General features: G+C 43.4%; 1 protein-coding gene across 1 annotated transcript in view; it reads right to left on the minus strand.

Moving 5' to 3' along the window:
- ITGB1BP1 (integrin subunit beta 1 binding protein 1) overlaps positions 1–19,799 on the minus strand; it is a 159,150-nt gene that overhangs the window by 123,423 nt on the left and 15,928 nt on the right. The gene's annotated exons all lie outside the window — the stretch shown is intronic.

Genomic DNA, 19,799 nt, shown 5'->3' on the forward strand with positions numbered 1-19,799 from the left:
TGAATGAAATCCCTTAATGGGTATGATTAAACAATTGTTTTTCCAGCTGTGAATCTGAACTGTGGAATTAACATGACTGCTTGTATGTCTGTGGGGCTTATCTAATTCTAATCATGATGCAAGTGGGAGGCCCGATATATGCATGGAAGTTCGCAAATCCTACTGGCAGGGATTATGTTATTTCTAGTGCAAGAGTCTGCATATGTTATCAAACGTTTTGGCAGTCCCAGATAAAGTCCAACCGATTCGGGTCTATTAGGATGGGCATAAATCCCTTAAGATTGTTCGCTAGAATCTTCAAATCTGTTTTAAGTAAAGAAATGGGACTGCATGAGGCACATTTTTCTTTAGTTTTGGCTTGCCTGTCCTGTGGATTAGCACAATATCTGCTTCACTCATACTATAGGTTACTTTATCCAATTTGTAAAATGAGTTGAACAGCTCAGTTAAGTGAAGGGCCATCAGCGAGGCAAACCTTTTATAAAAGGTATTTATCAGGCCATCTGGCCATAGGGTTTTGCTGCTAGATTTTTAATTACTTTTTCTACTTACTCTATTGTAATTTGTTGCTCTAAATTATTTGTGTTCAATGGTGATGTGGGGAAGTGTGTAGGCTGTAAGAATTTGTTGTGGGCACTGGCCTAGATATAGATTGGTATAATACTTTAGGTATCAGTCTTGTTTTCCAGTTTCAGTATTATTTGTCAAAAATAAGGGAATACGCAAGATAACTTTTGTTAGTCTTAGTCTTGCAGCAAGACATTTATCAGCTTTTAATAAAACTTTTATTTCATATACAGCAGGGATTTCTCAGATTTTTTTATGTAATACTAACTAAATTACTTCTGAAAATAATTCATCCTCTGCTGCATAATTTGGAAATGTTACCAAAAAAAACAAAATGTTTATAGCTCAAACGGATCAGGAGCTACTAAAAAGGTAGCAACAAGTTTTGCCGAGCAATGGAAAGCCCTTTGCAAATATTGACTGGTCTCTTTTAAAGTGCCTATTGTTGTATTTGGGTGTAAATCAGGAACTAATGAGGTGAAAACTTTGCCCATACAGTGTAAACGTGTATACATGTAAAAATAAAATAATACTATACAAAAATAAGCCACATTATGCTGCATAATTTGTGTTTTGTCGATGCATAAATTAGTCAACCCTGCCATATAATTTCAGTTATCCTGAATATTAAGAGTCAAACTTCATGAGCACTCACATTTGCCAAATTCGCACCACACCAGGGCCCATGGTTGAATATCCCAAGCAGGCCAATGCCTTTCTATTTGTCTGGGTTAGTAATGTGTGAGTGCTCCAAAACATTTTATAAAAGCAATGGTCACTGTGAGAGAAAAGGGTGTATTCCTTTTCTAAGGGGTGGAGTTCTCTCCATAGACTGACGAATCCCATGTCACTCCAGTTTGAAAATAGACCCCAGGACACCCCCTACTTATGTATTTATCCATTAAATGTTTGTCTAGATCCAGTTGGTGCACCAGATTAAAATCTTCCATCCAGAATGCATCTCCAATACCTTTGCCCTAAGTCTAGTATGGTGTGCATGTGCTGTTCTTGATTAAAGCTGAGTGCAATGAACCCATCATCTTTATGGGCTGGTCTCCCAGTTTACCCCAAAGCGGTATACAGCTGCCTTCTTGTGAGCCTGTTATGCTCTCAGATTTTTCTACATTCAGGTGTTCACACAAAATGTATTGCTATCATTACAACTATGGCTTGGTTTGCTATCTTTAGATGTCATAATGATGTGTGTGGGGTAGAGTCTGTGTCTAGTTTTGTTTCCTTTGAAAGAAGGTGGGTTTCTTAAAAGCAAACTATGTTGGGCATTTCCCTTACATCGGCTCCTCAAAGCCGTACATTTCATATTATCAGCCCGGGACATCTTGTTTGGGGTCAAGGGCAACAAGTTTTTATGTTTACTTTGTCCTTGGGACAAGTAGGCCCAACCCCCTGCAGCACAAACCCTTTGGCTGCCTGTTTACAGAGAGTTGAACTCTATGCAGTTGAGGTAATGTGTTTCCAAAAGATAATGCTGTTCGAACTTGTATTTATGGTTCATTATTTGAAAGCCTTCATTATTAGGGTGCATGCTGTAAATAAATGTTTTAAGGTCACACTTCACTACTGACGTTGGTTCCAGTACAAAAAAAAAAAACCGTGTACACACATGTTTGAAAAGTTTAGGCTAAGAGGCTAAGTATAATGCTCCCAGAATGCTCTCTGATTATATGCAAATGAAGTGTCATTCAGTAAAATGTGTTGATGAATGCTAGTATTTCCCAAAAATATTTCTAATGGAAAATCAGTGTAACCATTTTCAACACGATTATGGGAAGCATGAAAATAAACAAACACTGACAAAGCCAACTGATCTGACATACTTTTATAAGTCTTTTAGTTTCATCAATGCGTGTCTTGTTTTGACATGGCTTTTGTAACACTTTATTGTTGTGGGAGCTACCAGGCCCTCAACATTGTAACAAACATTGGCAAACCCCCCCCAAAAGTTTTTGAACTCTTAAAGCACACGTTGCCACCAGCGGCATAACAAAGGCCCCGCAGCCGCCCTCCAGGGGGCCCCGTCAGCACAGCACCTGCCCTGAGTGAGTCTGGAGAGGGAGCTCCTCCATGTTCTTTGCAAAGGGGCACCCTCCAGTTTCGTTACGTCACTGATTGCCACTGTAGTTCCTGACACTGAACAAAACTACTTTGTGTGGCAATATACTCCTTGCGGAAGAGCAGAATGCGATCACTCACAGTAAAGCCAGCCGAAAGAGAGAGAAATAGAAGTTTAATAAAAACAAAATGTCTTTGTTAACACCAGACCTAATTAGGGACCAAGACCCACATGTAGGTAGCTTTTTGCATGTCGCAAACAGCGACTTTTGCTGTTTGCGATGTGCAAAAAGCACATTGCGATGCACAAACCCAGTTTTGCGATTCAGTAACCTGGTTACCGAATCACAAAACGGGTTTGCGACTCGCAATTAGTAAGGGGTGTTCCCTTCCTAATTGCAACTCACAGTGCAATGTAGGATTGTTTTGTGACCGCGAACGCAGGCGCAAACCAATCGCAGTTTGCACCCATTTCAAATGGGTGCTAACACTTTCGCAAAAGGGAAGGGATCCCCATGGGACCCCTTCCCCATTGTGAATGTCACTGTAAACATTTTTTCAGAGCAGGCAGTGGTCCTGCGGATCACTGCCTGCTCTGAAAAAATGAAACGAAAACGTTTCATTTTTCGTTTTTGTTATGCATCTCGTTTTCCTTTAAGGAAAACTGGCTGCATTACAAAAAAAAACAAAAAAAAATGCTTTATTGAAAAGCAGTCACAGACATGGTGGTCTGCTGTCTCCAGCAGGCCACCATTCGTGAGGGGGTCGCAAATTGCGACCCACCTCATGATTATTCATGATGTGGGCATTTGCGAAGCCCTTGCGAATCACAGATGTTGTCAAGGACACCATCCTACATTCGGATTTGCGACTCGCAATTTGCAGGTCACAAATCTGAACCTACCTACTTGTGGCCCCAAATTCTTAAAGAAAGTCACAAAAGTGCACCCATGGTATATGTCGTACCCCTATAAAATATTTGTGAACTGTATTTTAGCGTGGGTAAATACGATGTGTAGATTTGCTCATGTGAAAATCTATTGAGCATTTGCAAGTTCATTTTCCCTCCAGCCACTTTCTTCCCAACCCTGGAAGAAGTTCTAATTCTGCCATTGTCAGGAGTAAATGCCCAACCTTTCTTATTATGGGAAAATATTAGAGAGAAGCTGGTAAAAATCTTTAAAACATGCAGGTTAGTAGGTTTGCAGACTCAAAGGTATTCCAGCCCTGGAACTATTGCTTACTGCTTCCTCCAGCCCCAGTATGCAGACCTGCAGAAAGGTGGCAAAATAAGGAAATTGCTACAGTAGGGATTGAAACTCCAAGTATTCAAGCCCTACTATGGTAGTAGCCCTGGCATAATCAGAGAGGCTATTAATTGCTGCCATAATTTGTCGCCACACTACATGGCACCAAAGGGACAAGTAGATCTTTTTACAGGACAAGTAGATTTGAGAAGCAACCTGTCCCCTGGACAAGTAGATATTTTAATAAATTCCACACCCCTGGAATGAGTGCCGCTGCCCAAAGTTCGTAAATGTCGGGTGCCGAATACCAAGGCTGCATATCCTTAAATCCACCTCATGCCTCCTTAATCCACTACCAGACACTCGCTGCCCCTTTATATCACTATTACAGGTTCTGCTTCCTCCCTCTGTGAAGAAGTTATCTTCCTCCTTACTTGCCTGTGTGCTTTTTCATCTCTTGTGCTCAGTAAATACCTGATGCAGAAAAATAAATGTAAGCGGGCCCCAATGGCAACCACAGGCTCAAACTAAGCATTGCATATTAATATTCTCACCTGTTACCGCATAATACATCCAGTTTATCTAATGATATTTCTGGGGTATTTTTCCCTGGTATTACTTCATATGTATGTATGTTACTACTATACTGACAGGGTCTTTCATCCTGCCGACCCCCTATCTCCTCTTCTCTTCTCTGACCACAGCAGTTGAACACGTCTAAACAAAAGTAGGATCAGTATCATGTCTGTGGGCGATTAGTCCTTTTCGTGTGATGGAGATATCACATCAAGGGCTAGTGGCCCCACCCTCCTTACACCTTGCAGGTCATAAGTCTTCCTCTGCATTCTGTGACTGTTCCCCTGGCACTTAAAATGTTGAATCTTCCTCGGTCAGCAATAAGGGTGAACTGTACAAGCTCTTTCATTTTTCTGGGTGTTTTTACCTGCTTTCCTTCTTTGTTTATTAGGTTGATTCTCATCCACTACTTCTTCATGCTTGGCTGTTGGTCCTATCCCATGGGCCTGATGTTCCAGAATCATTAGGCATTTCGCAGAAGGGAGTTCTTCCTTCTTCCATCAATTGGATTGGTTTAATTGTTCAATTTATGTAGCAGATCAACGCAAAAGGGGCAGGCAGTTTCTTAGTTCAGAAGTGATTTCACTTAGGGGGTGTGGCCATCAACATGGCTGACCAGCAGTCACTTCAGTGAGCTCTGGAGGCTCAAAAAAATAATCTTGGGCATATCCTGCCATACACCTGCCATCCAGCTCTGCAGCCAAGTCCCCCGATGTCGGGGGCTCTGATGAGTGTAGCGGTTCCAATATTGGCCCCCGAGAGCCCCAGAGACAGCGACGGAGGACACTGTGGCAGCATCAGCAAGCAAGAACATAGCAGCGGCTGGGTGATGAAGCCACGTGCGGTTTACCGCAGGATAGAAGGAGGGCGTTTGAGGCAGTGGCAGTTATCGTGGCCGTGGGCTGTCAAGGTGCCATGTATCCTCTTTGCTCCCCCAGATGGTGGAGCGGATGCCCAGAAGACAGCATCGGGCTGAGCGGCGCACAAAAGGGAGAGCCAGCAGCAGACGACCTGAGGTCTGCAGAGGCCCATCAGGTGAGAAGCCCACAAGGGCAGCCAACAATCATCGGCAGAGGGCGAGGCTGAAACAGACTGTGACCGCATTGCTTCTCTCCCCCACGCACCACTGCCCGCTAGGCCCGTGGTGCCCAGCTGCCGCAGCAATGGGAGGAGTGGCCTGCCGCGGCCATAGACCGGTAGGCCCAAGTGAACCGGACTAGAAAACACCCCCACCCAGCCCAAACACACAGGTGTGAACGTGGTGCTGGGCCCGAGGGTGATAATTCACCCTTCAAACCCCATTCCCAGTGATGAACTAACATCCAGGGTGGCGGAGAGGAGAATCAGCAGCCGGAATCAGGATGCGACTCAGGAGGTGAGGGACATGCAGGGGCTGCAAGCCCAATTTGCCTTGGGCAGTGACGGTGTCCATTAGAAAGAAGGGCCTCACAAATACCTACATTTGCAAACTCTCCTAGTGGGTGACACCTGTTGTGCCTGAGTGGGGCGGGCATATGAGGAGGAATAGCGAAGTACTGCCCAAGGGTGGCCCAAAACATCCGTTGGCCTGCAGGCACGAAGTGGGGACCTCCGGACAGCCGGAGCTGCGCTGAGGTGCCCCATGGCATAGACATGACCTCTCGCCCCTTTATTCACAGGTAACCTGAGTGAAGGGCATTCCCTCAATTCATGGCCGCGCACTGTGATAATGTGGATTGTATTGTAACCCCGAGTGAGCAAGCTCTTTGGACACAAATTGACAGGTCTGTCAGAACAAGGCACCTAACTCTCAGCCCACATAGAAATGCCCAGGACTCTGGTGAGAACAAGCCTGGGAGATGAGAAGGCAGTGGCCATTCAGAATACGAGTTTAGAGTATTACCTCTCCCCCACAATGGCACATCTCAACATACAGTGCTAGTGGTTCTGCTGGACTGAAGCCACCTGTTACCCGGTGGGACACCTGTGAGTCACAGGGGTGGAGGCAGGGGTGGGTGAAAACCCAAAAGGACCAAGTAATGAAAATAGTGTGGGGACCCTGGCCCTGAAGTTGTGGTTTTACCCTGTGGGTACCTGCAGCGCCACCGCACCCCTCCCTGAGCAGGTTTGGTAAAATTTGAATCATGGCCAAAGAGCCCAAACCCCACAGATAGGGCAAAATGGATCGCTACACGAAGGTGTTGACCCCACCCAGAAAGAAGCAAAGGCAGACTTCCAGGACTCGCCAAATAACACAGCACTTCTACTGGCAATCCAATCCCACCCGAGGGGCCCTGGGCGGAAAGATCGGGACGGTGGGCTCTGAGGTTTCCTTACTGAGGCGGGGCCTGCGGAACGTGTCCAAGAGGGTCACATAAGCAGAAACAAAAATCTGCTGAGAAAGGAGGTGTTGGAGCTCAGCACCACAACAAAATAAATATTCTAGAGAGTAGAAGATGTGGAAAACCGAGCTAGATGGAACAATGTCTGTTTTGAGTGCCTTCTGGTATTCGGCTGAAAGGCCAAATATAGAGGCCCTTCTGAATAAGTGCCCAAAAGCTTCCCTCCCATCAGACCAATGTTCATCCTACATTGTCATAGAGCACTAAGTGCAAAACCACCTCCAGGAATCACTCCTTTGGCCAGTGATATCGCACTTCTTGTACTTCCTGGACAGGGACATGATACTGAGAGAAGTCCACCATATCGGAGAGATCCGTTTTGAGAACTCAGGAATCATGTTGTTCCCTGACTACACCTGCAAGGTGCAAAAACAGTGACGAACCATTGACTCAGTAAAAACTAAATTGTGAGCACTTCAACTGCAGTATATACTGTCGTTCCCAGCAAAACTTAAGGCTCTTTACAAGAGTAAGGCACTCTTCTTTCATTCACCCGAGGAGGCTTGGCCAAGGTTGGAGGAGTGCCCTCCCAAAAGGGCAGCTGGAGAGCGTGGCTCAGAGGTACCTCCCATGTGGAAAGGCCCTACATTCGCAGACCAGGGCGACAAGGATGGAGCCAAACTGTACTACCCTGGAGCAAGGGGACCCCACTGAATATTCGGAGACAGGAGCAAAAACCTGGAGTCTCCTCTGACACCGAGGGTGAGCTGAACTTGGTCCCAAAAAAGACACAACATGAATGCAAACCTGATGGCCCAACCCCCGTTGTGTCGGAATGAGACGTGTCATTGGACATCGACAGCCCGCATCATCTGGCTCCTGAGATTGCAGATTTGGAACAGGAGCGCCTGGGTCGGTCCTCTTTGATGGGTGGCGATGGTACAGACAGGATGGACATGACAGCTGAAACGTGATACTGAGCTGAGCTGGAGGAGTGGGAACTGCACAGACTCATCACCCTCCATTTTAACAACAACTCTCAGAGGTTCTGGGTTTGATTGTATACTTTGTCTGCTGATATTCTTTTCATTTAAGTTCTTGTTGTTGTTTTGACTATTCGAGATTGTGAATAATAAAATGGATGGTGGGCTACAGACCTTTTAAACTCTCTTCAAGAATGATTTGGTTCACTTGCCGTGGTTCAGTGCTGGGGGAAGACACTGGGAGTGGGGTGGGGGGTATAGATTAAGTTTCATTGTTGCTTGTTTTGTTGTTTCTGAATATATATGTCCCGTTGTCAAGTTAATAGATGCACACACACATACACGTGTAGAGGCACAATTATGACATCAAATCAGGTGGCTCAGACTGGACCAACAGAAGACTCATCCCTAAAGATAATGACTTGGAATGTCAACAGCCTCGGTAAAAAAAAAAAGAAGAAAAAACAAGCATTTGCAATGCAACGGGTCTCGCATTTCTCCGAGTTAGAGCTATTAGCAGTTGTAAACTCCCAACCGGATTTTTCTTGCCACATTAAATGGGGAAAAAGAGCGCGATCGCGCTGCTACAGTTCACTTGTAGTGAAACCTATTGGCAAAAGTCCAATTATCTACATAACCGGCAAAAGTGCAATTAACTATGTAACAGGGTCGATGTCATTCAAAGCGCTCGACTTCTGCCAAGCGAGATCGCGCTGCGAAAAAAGATAAAACGTAGTACACAAACTGGACAGAAAACAGCGACCCTCGTATGTTTTCAGTACTTCGTCGCTGCGCTCGAGGAGGGCTAACCACCAAAAAAGAGCAGAATGTTTGCATGCCTTTCACTAATGAAAGCAAGCAGATTTTAAAAGGCAAGCCCACGAACCAATGAAAGACACTGACGTGACATAGACGGGGCTCCATGCCTTTTTCTAACTACTTTAGAGTCTTGCAAGCGATACGAAGGCTCGACACTAATAATAAAGAAAACAGCGTTCACAAGTGCGCACCCATGCTACTTTATCGTTCTTAATTATCTTTTGTTTTGCTATCCCACACGCCATCATTTTTGCACAAACCAAATTACCAAATGCAAAACACAAGCCCAACAACACACCAACAGAGGCTTGTGCCATTTAAGTGCCTCACTTTATGTTGCAAGGCCGTTGGCTGCCTTTTCACTGTATAAGTAGCAAAAACATATACACTCACACTGCTATTCTTTAATAAAAGTGAAATAACACAAAACACAAGCTCACACCAATTATAAACAGTGCATTGTGTTCCAATGCCATTGCCTGCCTTCTCATACTACCACGTAGCCAACATATGCACACAGGCCTCTCGGTTTCAATAAAAGAAAAGTAACACAAAGGAAAAAAATGAAAAGTAAAACAGTCTCACATAAGGGAGCCGACGGCGCCATGGGTGTGAAGGAGACACACAAAGGGAAACAGAAGTTCACTTGCAGTGAAACATATAAAAAAAAGTGTAATTATTCATGTAACAGGGTCAATGTCATGCAAAGCACTCAACGGCTGCCAAGCGAGATCGTGACGCCTACGGAATAAAGAGAAAAAGTAGTCCTGAAGTCATACGGAAAACACAGAGCCTCATATGTTTTCAGTAGTTGGCGAGTGCGCTCAAGGAGGGCTAAACACCGGAAAAGGCATAACGTATGCATGCCTTTCAGAAATGAATCAAATTTTAAAAGGCAAGCACACAAACCAACCAAACTAATGGGCGTGATGAAAAGCCCAGAGAGAGATTACACCAGGGACAGAGCACTTTGTTCTCGACCCTAAAAAATTCAGAAACCAAATCCAATTCTTATACCCAGGCAAGCGGATTAAAATAAGCCATTGACACACCTATCTACTATAGCCCGCCTTCACCTCATCAATAAAGTTATAGTCAATGCAACCAAGTTTTCACAGCTGCTTTTCTGAAGTGAAGATGCAGCAATATTTTTCACAATATGTTCTGAGAGACTGTAGTGCTGAGCTCGTGAGATGTGGCTACGCTTTACTCCCAAAACACGCTGCTTGATTAAAATAAATATAGCTGGCCTATACCCTATTTGCCTCTTATACTCCAGAGGGTCATGTTTGATCGACTGGTCTGATGAGCGCGACGTGACTGCCAAGTCTCTTCTGTGGGTCTCAGACACATAGTTAAAGACTTATTTTGTGTCCCACATCGCACCTAGCCTCTAAGTATCTGCTCCTATGGCCAGAGATGGACTCCATCAAAAACTTGATCTGTGTTTCTAGTTTTCCTCAGCCAAGAGTCCGAGAGAAGAAACCTCGCCTAGCAATGAAAAAAAATCAATTCAAGTCATCTTGAAAAGTGGTTTCCTTTTTTTTCTTTATAATATATAGTTGAGCAGCAACGCGGACGATGCTGTCCTGCTTTCTCGTACTGGTGTTGGTCTTCAACGATTATTGGACGCCTTTGAGGTTTTTATGACTTCCCTGGATTTAAAGATCAACGTTAAAAAGTCCCAGATTATGATTATGGGTAAGGGTAATAAAAATAAACTCCCCAAAATCTTTACTTGTGGGAGGCAAGAATTGTGTAGAGTAGCAATATTTCCATACTTAGGGATCACTTTCGATGAGAAAGGCTCCTGGGGCCCCCAGATAAAAAATAGAAATGTTGCCCTTGTAAAGTCGTCTATTGCTCTTCGGGGTTTTATGAATAAACTTGGGGCGAGGCCAATTGTTAGTTTGCTAAAAATTTATGAAGCTAAATGCCTTGCAATAGCAACGTATGGAAGTGCGATATGGGGCTATTGCTCTATGGAAAGTATACAGATTACGTAAAATAAATTTCTAAGATCGGTTCTCTCTCTTCCCCAGTCTACTTCCACACACATTGTCCATACTGAATTGGGTGTGGGCTACCTTTCAGACTTGATCAAACTGGCCCCCGTTGTAGCCTGGCTAAAGATCTGGCTGAATCAAGAAATTCCGCTCAACCACTCCATTTTAAAAGATTGCCTGCAGCTGGATAAAGTAAATAAAATAGCGTGGCTAGTTTATATCAAAAATTGTTTTGCTAGATTAGGGAGATCGGATCTTTTTTATTCCCCGGAATCAATAACTGTTAAAGATATTGGTCTGATTAAAAGCATGATGAAAGATCTGTTATGTTTAGAAAGAGAACAAGTTGAATATGAGAAACCATCGGTGCGGGCCAGTATTATTTTGAGTACTTATGTGGGCCCTGAATTATATTTGTCTATTGTAAATCAACCCTTTCACCGGTTTCTACTCACACGCTTTCGGTTTAACCTGATCCATTCAACTCTTGGCCACTTTCAAACCTGGTCTCCTCCGGAAAAAGGAACGCCGTGTAATTGTGATAATTTTTCAATCCAGAATACAATGCATTTTTTGTTATTCTGTGACCATTACGCGGCCTTAAGAAAGAAATATTTGTTCCCAATTTTAAAGGAGGAGGGGTTTATACAGGTCAAACCTGCCCTCTTGTTCTTACAGTTATTGCAGACCCCTAGGATCATGTTCCATGTTGCTAGTTTTTTAGTGGGAGCTGTTAGGGCTAAGAAAAAGAAGTTCGCCATCAATCCGATTATTTTATTGTGATGAATTGAGTGATTAACTAACTTTTTATAGGAAATGTAATTTCTGCGAATCCGGGAGAATATTAATGCTTCACGTTAAATGATGTCTTTAGGATGTTTTACTTTACTGACCCCCCTTTTAAACATTGTAGATAATATGAATTGTTGATTGCCTGTAATATTGATTGTATTATTTTATTTTTTTAATGCCTTTTTATGATATTTATTTATCGAAATAAAGTACTTTGACTGACTGACTATAGTTGAGCAGCATTATTAGAGCATGCTTTGTAAATTAGCCCATTGCACATAAATAAAGTTTACATTTACATAATTAATGTGCTAAACTAACAACCTGATGAAGTTATATTGATAAATTTGTATCAGCATGCTCATATTAATTAGCTCCTAGCTTCTGTAACTTTTACAATTTAATAAGGTACATGAACAGAAAAAGGAGTGGATAGAGGTTTCCGTGTCTAATTAATATGAATATAAAATACTTATAAAGATCAAAGAAACATCCTCAAACGAGTTAGAGCATCCTTAGGCTGCTAATCCATAAAGTTCTGGACTTTTCTGTCAGAAATCATTTTTACCAGCTAATGGAGTCCGAACACATTCAGGGCGAAATCAAGGCCTACTAATCCCAGAATGCACCTTGGTGTCACTCGGCTTTCACGTTAATGCCAAGAACCGATGTCGCGGTGTTAGCACGACATGAAGAATAACGGTAAGCCTAACCTGACCTTCGTGCCATGCTTTTAAATTCATTAAGACAGAATGCGCTATAAGCAGGCTTCTGTCCGCTATAGTACCCATTCCTTCCTATGTCACCTCTTTCTAGATCTTTTGCTCACTCACCCTGCGGTCTCCGTCCCTCCTTCTGAAATCCTCGCAGTAGAACACTCACTTAAGGCCTCCACACCACCTCTCGCCCCTCACACCCTCGGGCTCCTCCTGCTCCATATGCCACTTTCAGTCGGGCGCACCTGTATTAATGCGCTGCCTGCAGCCGGCGAATGCAAATACAATGGCAATTCAAGCGGAAACGCTGCTCTGCCTGGTGTTATTTTGACTGATGTTCTCTTGTTGTGGAAACAAGTCGGATCCGAGCAACGTTGCCAAAAAGGGCATTAGACGGATTAAAGAAAATGAGAAGACAGATGAAAGAAAATGAACAGCATTGTTTTAAAGTAACACTTACCGGGCAGCGGGCTCTACCGCCTTCCAGTTAAAGATCCTCGTCCTACTTTATAGTAGGGTGGAGCGAAACAAAAGAAGGGTTCACGGACAAAGACAGATTAATAAAGTGGAAGCAATAAACACAATGCAACGGGTCTCGCATTTGCTCATGTTAGAGCTGATCGCGTTGTAAACTCCTAACCCGACTTTTCACCTATCGGGCAAAAGTGCATCTATGTACATAACCCGAAAAAGTGAAATTAATTATGTAAAGCGCTCGACTTCTGCCAAGCGAGATCGCGCTCGTAAATGAAAGAAAAAGAAGTCCACGAGCCCGATGGAAAACAGCGAGCCTCGCATGTTTTCTGTACTTGGTCGCTGTGCTCGAGGAGGGCTAGCCACCGGAAAAGGCATTGCCTTCGACTAATGAAAGCAAGCAGATTTTATTAGGCAAGCCCACGAACCAATAAAAAACACTGACGTGACGTTGATAGGGCTCCGAGCCCTTTTCTAAACACTAAAGCGTCTCGCTGCGATACGCATGCGTGAGCGCATGCAACGCAGGCTCGACCCTAAAAAAGAGGGTCATGGCGGTGTAGTACGTTAAGAGAGTACAACCAAATGTTGTTCTCCTCCAGGAGACCCACCTAGAGGGGAGGCACTGCAGATTCTTGGGAAAAGGGGCCTATATCACTTTAGTGCATGCTGGATTCACTAGAGGGGCCAGGGGAGTGGCCATATTGGTGAGGAAAAATCTCTTTAAGATAATGGAGACATGGGCAGACCCGCATGGAAAGTATGTGGGAGTACAAGGCAATCGGAGTCGTACCGAGATCACTCTAAGGAGTGCATATGCTCTTTCAAGACAACAAGCGCCCACTATGGCCCAAATAACTGATATTCTTTTAGACTCTACCACTGTATTGCACCTTGTAGGTGGGGACTTTAATGATGTAATGGCTACAGATCTCGACCGCTTGGGGCTGCATACTGCAACCAGAGTTGATGGTTCAATTTGTCGAAAGGGTGGGCCTAACTGACACTGAACTATACTTCACAGAAAACAAAGAGTCAGTAGCGTCTAAGACCATGCAATGGGAAGCTTTTAAGGTTGTGCTCCAAAACTGGGCCCAGAACTTCATCACACAGAAAAAAAGAGGCGAGAGGGGACAGAGCTGGAGGACCTAGAAGCCCAGATCCTGCAGTTAGAAGGGTCGCCAGGGTCGGAGGTTAACCCCCTTAGTCCTTAGGTAGATTGCAACCCTACAAGCCGAGTATAGGGATTTGGCTCAAGAAAGGGCCAAACTACAGATGACGGCTACGCTCCATCTCTGTGAGTCAGGAGACAAAGCCAGTAGACTCCTGGCTTGGCTAAGCAAGCAGAAACAAGAAGCTGACTGGGTAAATAGTATTCTCAGTACAACAGGGGTTATCTACGATACTGATGCCCTAATTTTTGGGAAGTTTGCTTGTTATTAAGAGAATTTTTACAAGGCGAGCCTCTCTCCTTGATGGGATGGGCAGTCTCATTTAAAATGATCACGCTCCCCAAACTACTATATGCGCTTCAGAATACATACTATCCATCCCTCAGGCAGTATTTACAAGCCTCGAAAATTCTTCTCGCTCACTCACTATGGCGAGTCATATTTTATCAGGTCAAGCTATTTTTAGGACCTACTCGCCTCTTCTGGCAAGTTGACAAATAACATGTGTTCTGTTCAGTAAGAAAGTGCAGGAGCAATAAAGATGCCTTTAAATTTTGTTATCTTGTCACATTAGCTTTGTGTTAAGAGACAGAGGTCAAAAGTCAGTTTGTCATTTTTATAATTTTTCAAGGCCTGATTTACCAAGATTAATGGGGACTTGAGGACACTGCTATGGGATGGGGGACACCAGTGTATCTCGCTTAAGAAATTACAACGTAACCAATATAATGGTGGGCTCACACTTCCAGACAAAGAAGGATATTACTGGGCAGCACACCTGATAATTATTAACATTGGCTTTATGCCCCGCAGGACCACCCGACATTAAGGCTTGAGCGTACTCTGTTAGCACAAAGCAGGTCACACTGACAGTTTGGGCCAGGGACACAAAGACACTTGGCTGGGCCCACAAAATTGCAAGGGAAATATCTCTTTGGAAAGGCACATGGTTGCGAGAGATCCCAAAACTGTGGGGATTTGGGGGCTTGGGATACCATAGGTATCTCCAAGATAGAAGACATCCTCGAGGACGGGGGCCTTATGCATCTCTCCTCCCTTGAGGCCCGCATCTTGATGGATGAAATGGAGAGGGACGCGTCTCTGCTACATATAGCACGATTAATAATATGCCAGATACCCTAGGCCCGCTGAGAGAGAGATAGAAAGATGTGTGCAAATTAGAAGCTATAGATTGGGTGGTGGAGCTGATGCACCCCTGTGAAGTCGCCATTGAGATGCGCCTACACCTGATCAGAGATGTGTAATTCCTATAGCCCGACACCCAGGACATTTTATTTGGGGTCAAGGACAACAAGTTTTCATGTTTATTTTGTCCTTCAAACAAGTAGGCCCAACCCGTGCAGCACAAACCCTTTGGCTACCAGTTTACAGGGAAGGGAACTGTCTGCAGTTGAGGTAATATTTGTGTCCATATGTTAACGTTGTTCGTACTTGTATTTATGGTTCATTAGTGCACAGCCTTTATTTTTAGGGAGAGCACACTAAATAAATGTTGTAAGGTCACACTGAACTAATGACAGTGGTTTCAGTAAAAAAATTTGTGTACACAGGTTTGATAAGTTTAACTATATGATACTTCGTATAATGCTCCCAGAATGCTCTCTGATTAGATGCAAATGTTTGCAGAAGCTTGCAAACAAGATTGACGATTCTTTGATTTCAAAATAAAATGTTCAGAAACAAATGCAAGCTGGAAAAAAAAAGTTTTGCTAAATTACTGTGAAATGTTAGGTACTATTTCTTTGAAGCATCATTTAGTAAACTGAGTTGATGCATGCTAGTATTTCCGCAAATACTTATAATGGAAAATCAGTGTAACCATGGTCAACAAGATTATGGGAAACATGAAAATAAACATGCACTGGCAAAGTCAACCAATCCGATGTTGGCAGTCAGTCTTCTGGTTTTGTTAATACGTGTCTTGTTTTGACATGGCTTTTGCAACACTTTATTGCTGTGGGAGCTGCCAGGCACTCACCATTGTAACAAACATTGGAAACAAATGAAATACAATTTGATCTTTAAAAAAATACACATTGCCACAGTAGTTCCTGGCACTGAACAAAACTACTACGTGTGCCAATATACTCCTTACCGGAGAGCAGAATGCTATCACTCACAGTAAAGTCAGTTGATAGAGGGAGAAACAGATTTGTAATAAAAACAAAATATCTTGGTTAACGCCAGACCTAACTGGGGACCCAATTCTTAAGCCAAGTCACAAAAGTGCAACCATGGTGTATGTTTTTGCATTAGTGGCTTTCATTAATTCACAAGAATTTACAGACGTAGACAAGGACATCATACTCCTAGTAAATATTTGTGAAGTATATTTTAGCACAAGTAAATATGCATGTGTGTGATCTATTAATTGTGTTTGAGCAATGACTTTGTGTTTCACCACTGAGCATATTAGTTGCTCAATGTTCACCAGTAGCACATTACATGTTGTGTTCAGTTTAGCTGCTTATTGGCTTTAACATGGAGTTAGCCATTACATTCTGTATTCAGTTTAGCTGACTATTGGCTTTGACATGGAGTTAGCCATTCCATTCTGTATTCAGGTCAGCTGCCTATTGGCTTTGACATGGCGTTAGCCATTACATTCTGTATTCAGGTCAGCTGCCTATTGGCTTTAACATGGCATTAGACATTACATTTGGGATTTAGGTTAGCTGCCTATTGGCTTTGACATGGCATTAGACATTACATTCTGTATTGAGTTTAGCTGCCTATTGGCTTTGACATGACATTAGACATTACATTTGATATTTAGGTTAGCTGCCTATTGGCTTTAACGTGGGGTTAGACATTGCAGTTGAGACATTGCAGATGGGCTGTGTTTTTCCAAGCTGTGTTTTTCCACAAGATAGACCAAGCTGTGTTCTTCACACCAGACTATAGCTGATGAGAGAGTACATTTGGTGTTTTCCTTTCTGCTCAGCCTTGGGAAGAGGAGAAGTCTAGGAGATCTGGCCAGTCTTCAAAGGCTTGCGTAGTTTTCCCCGAGTCTGAGAAGAGGGGGCACGTTTTTGGAACGATGGCTCTGGGCAACGGCAGAGTTAGTTAGATGGAATCTGCTTGACTTCAGACAGGAACGTTTGGGTAGAAAATCTCTTTCTTGCAGTTGAACGGAGTCATCAACTTGAAGCCCCAGAAAGATGAAGCTGAGTTATAGGCCCTACATCTTACCCTGCGGTGATGAATTTGGACTTTTATGCTTTGCTTTGAAGTTATGCTATAATATAATCACATGTATTTGTTGTGTACATTGCAACTGAGAAGTACTTTGATAGATTTTGCTTTCATTGCTGCGACTACTTTTGAACGTGTGCTTCCAATCTACTAATTTCGTCTCTCAGGAACCTCGTGGAGAAATAGTAATAACAATAAATGTCTTCTTTAAACTCAGAAGTGCATTCCAGAGAGGTTCTGTAAGCTCGGTTATGAGATAAGAGTAGGAAAGCAGAACAATGTGGAGATTTGCTCATGCGAAAATCTATTGAGCATTTACATTTCACTTTCCCTCCTACCACTTTGTTCCCCAAACCTGGAAGGACGTCTACCTATGCCCTTGTCAATTTCCAACCTTTCTCAGTATGGGAAAAGATTAGAAAGGAGCTGGTGAAAATCCTTAAAACATGCATTGTGTAGGTTTGCCCAGACGCAAAGGCATTCAAACCCTGGAACTACTGCCTACTGCTTTCTACAGCCCCAGTATGCAGATTTGTGGAATTATCGTTTTCCAATAGATCCTGTATACAGGATCTATTGGAAAACGATAATTCAGGAACTCTCAATCATTCTAGAGGTGACACTCCAGCTCGACCCACGATTTGTTTTGTTGGAGATTCCAAATGATGTGGACATTCCATGGCTTATACTGGTCTTTAGTACCCTGGACTTAGAGGTGGCCAAGAGAGATGTGGCTAAATATTGGGGGGTGCCGGAGATGCCTTCCATACAGAAATGGAGACGGGTGACTGAACTATATATATCAGCAGAGAAGGTGACATATCGTAGCAGAGGTTGGCCCCATAAGTTTTATAAAATCTGGAGGTGGTGGAGACCTTATTATGGGTTGGGGTCCGCAGAAGGAGGCCCTGGAGTGGCGCTCAGCCTAATCACCAGTCATACTAATGTGATACAAGAAATGTATTGCCATATATACTGTGTACTTTCTTTTACCTGCTGCATACATTGGTGTCTCATGATTTGCACTCTTGACCTCGATGTAACACTAAGCATTTTTCCCAGGTTATGTGGACAATGGTGCTTGTCGCACATAACTGTAATGCCTTCTTTGGTTTGTTATTTCACTTAGGGCTTTTCTCCTTGCCAAAGTTGATGTGATATGTTTTGAGTTGCAGAGCGCATTCACCTAACTCTTTAGTTAGAACTTCTGCACGGTGCTCACAATCTCAACTGGGTCCGGGTCCACTTTGTGAGCTCTCACACCATTAGGATGGTGGTGGGTATGCTTCTACCCCAGGATTTGTATAAGTAAGGCTGTGCCGAAGTTCCCTACATTCAAGCCATTGATATGTTCCCTAACATTGCGGATTTGTATATTTCCTTGATCTATCTTCTAAATCTTCTTTACAGCTCCTCCACTCCTGCTGTAGTTGTCCACAGTGCGGTCTGCTTTTCTTTCAGGTCAGTTTGTATTTGTGCAGTTGATTCTTCATTGGCACTCAACTTGGAATTAATGTCTTTTACTAAGGTAGTTAGGGTACATAGCATTTCCTTTTTCACAGGAAAAATGTGGTCTGTAATAGTTCTGGTCAGCTTTCCTCTAAGATCAGGTAGACACAAAAAAAGGTCTTATTTTGTGAGCATTTAGAAGTCCTCTTCAGGAGCGTCCTCTTTGCCTCATTTTTGTGTATTGCAGTCTATTGGGGAATTTTCTGGGTCCAGTTGGTTCCCAGGTCCCTTTGTGCATTTGGAGTGCCTGCTCGCTTCATATGTCACCTTATGAATGGGGTGTCAAAGTTTGTTGCTGCTCCTGTTGTTGGATTCCTATGCAAGCTATAGCCCTCAAGTTGCACTTTCCAGTTGCTACTTTCCCCTTTTGTTCTGTGCACTACTTTAAGGTTTTGTTGCCCGGTTCTCTGCCAAGCCCTGTGCAGGTCACATGTGCTGGGTAAGAAAAGCTTACATTTGCACTTGGGTAATTCATGCTAGGAGCCCTGTGGCATTGTGTTATACAGCAGTCCTTGGATGTTCGCTTGACCCCTACCTCAGGGGTGGTTTCTAGACTGGGTTCATCAGCTGTGTAGCTCTTCTATCTGTGGAGGGTGGAGCGTCAAGCACAGGTTTGATCCAGTGCCTCTGGATTCCTGTGTCAAATGGTCCTACTCTTGAGGGAGACCCGCTAATATAATTGGTTGCCTCACCCTCTTATTGGGAAGGTTTTATGAGGTGTCACGCTCCAGGAAATCAGCATTGCTCACCTCGTTTCTCAGCGCCCTTTGGTGTGCTGGTTTTCCAATTTGTCATAACCCTTCAGAGAATTGAAAGTAGCAGCACAGTTTGTTTCTCCATGCCAGAGTCAAGGTCTTGTAGGCCTAACTTTATGCACTCCATAGTTCCAAGATTTCCACAATTTTTTTTTCATTTCTCTACATTATATTAATTTTCTTTCTCTGGGTGTGGAGAACACAAGTTCTGCTCCTGTGTTCTTGCTCCGTGGGGTTAGCCCCACTGATTCTCATGGAATGAACATAGTTAGCAGCACATTTAATAGGGCGTTTGTGCAGGTCAGACTGGGAGCTCTCCATTAGCACGTCTTCATCATGCCGGAGCCAGCCTCGCCCTCCAGTTTATTTATCTTTTCTGCAGTGTCCTTTTGTATATACTAACATACAGTTTTGGAAACTTGTCAAAAATATCTTACTCATCATTTAGTGTAAGAAAATAGTTATATGTTTCATATAAAATGCTAGAATGTTTATATGTATGGCTTCTAGTCTTTGTGAGAATATATCAATTTTATTTAACAGTGCAGACTATTAGTTGGCCAATTTATTTTTTAT

The sequence above is a fragment of the Pleurodeles waltl genome, chromosome 5, assembly GCF_031143425.1.
Source record: "Pleurodeles waltl isolate 20211129_DDA chromosome 5, aPleWal1.hap1.20221129, whole genome shotgun sequence".
NCBI lineage: Eukaryota > Metazoa > Chordata > Amphibia > Caudata > Salamandridae > Pleurodeles > Pleurodeles waltl.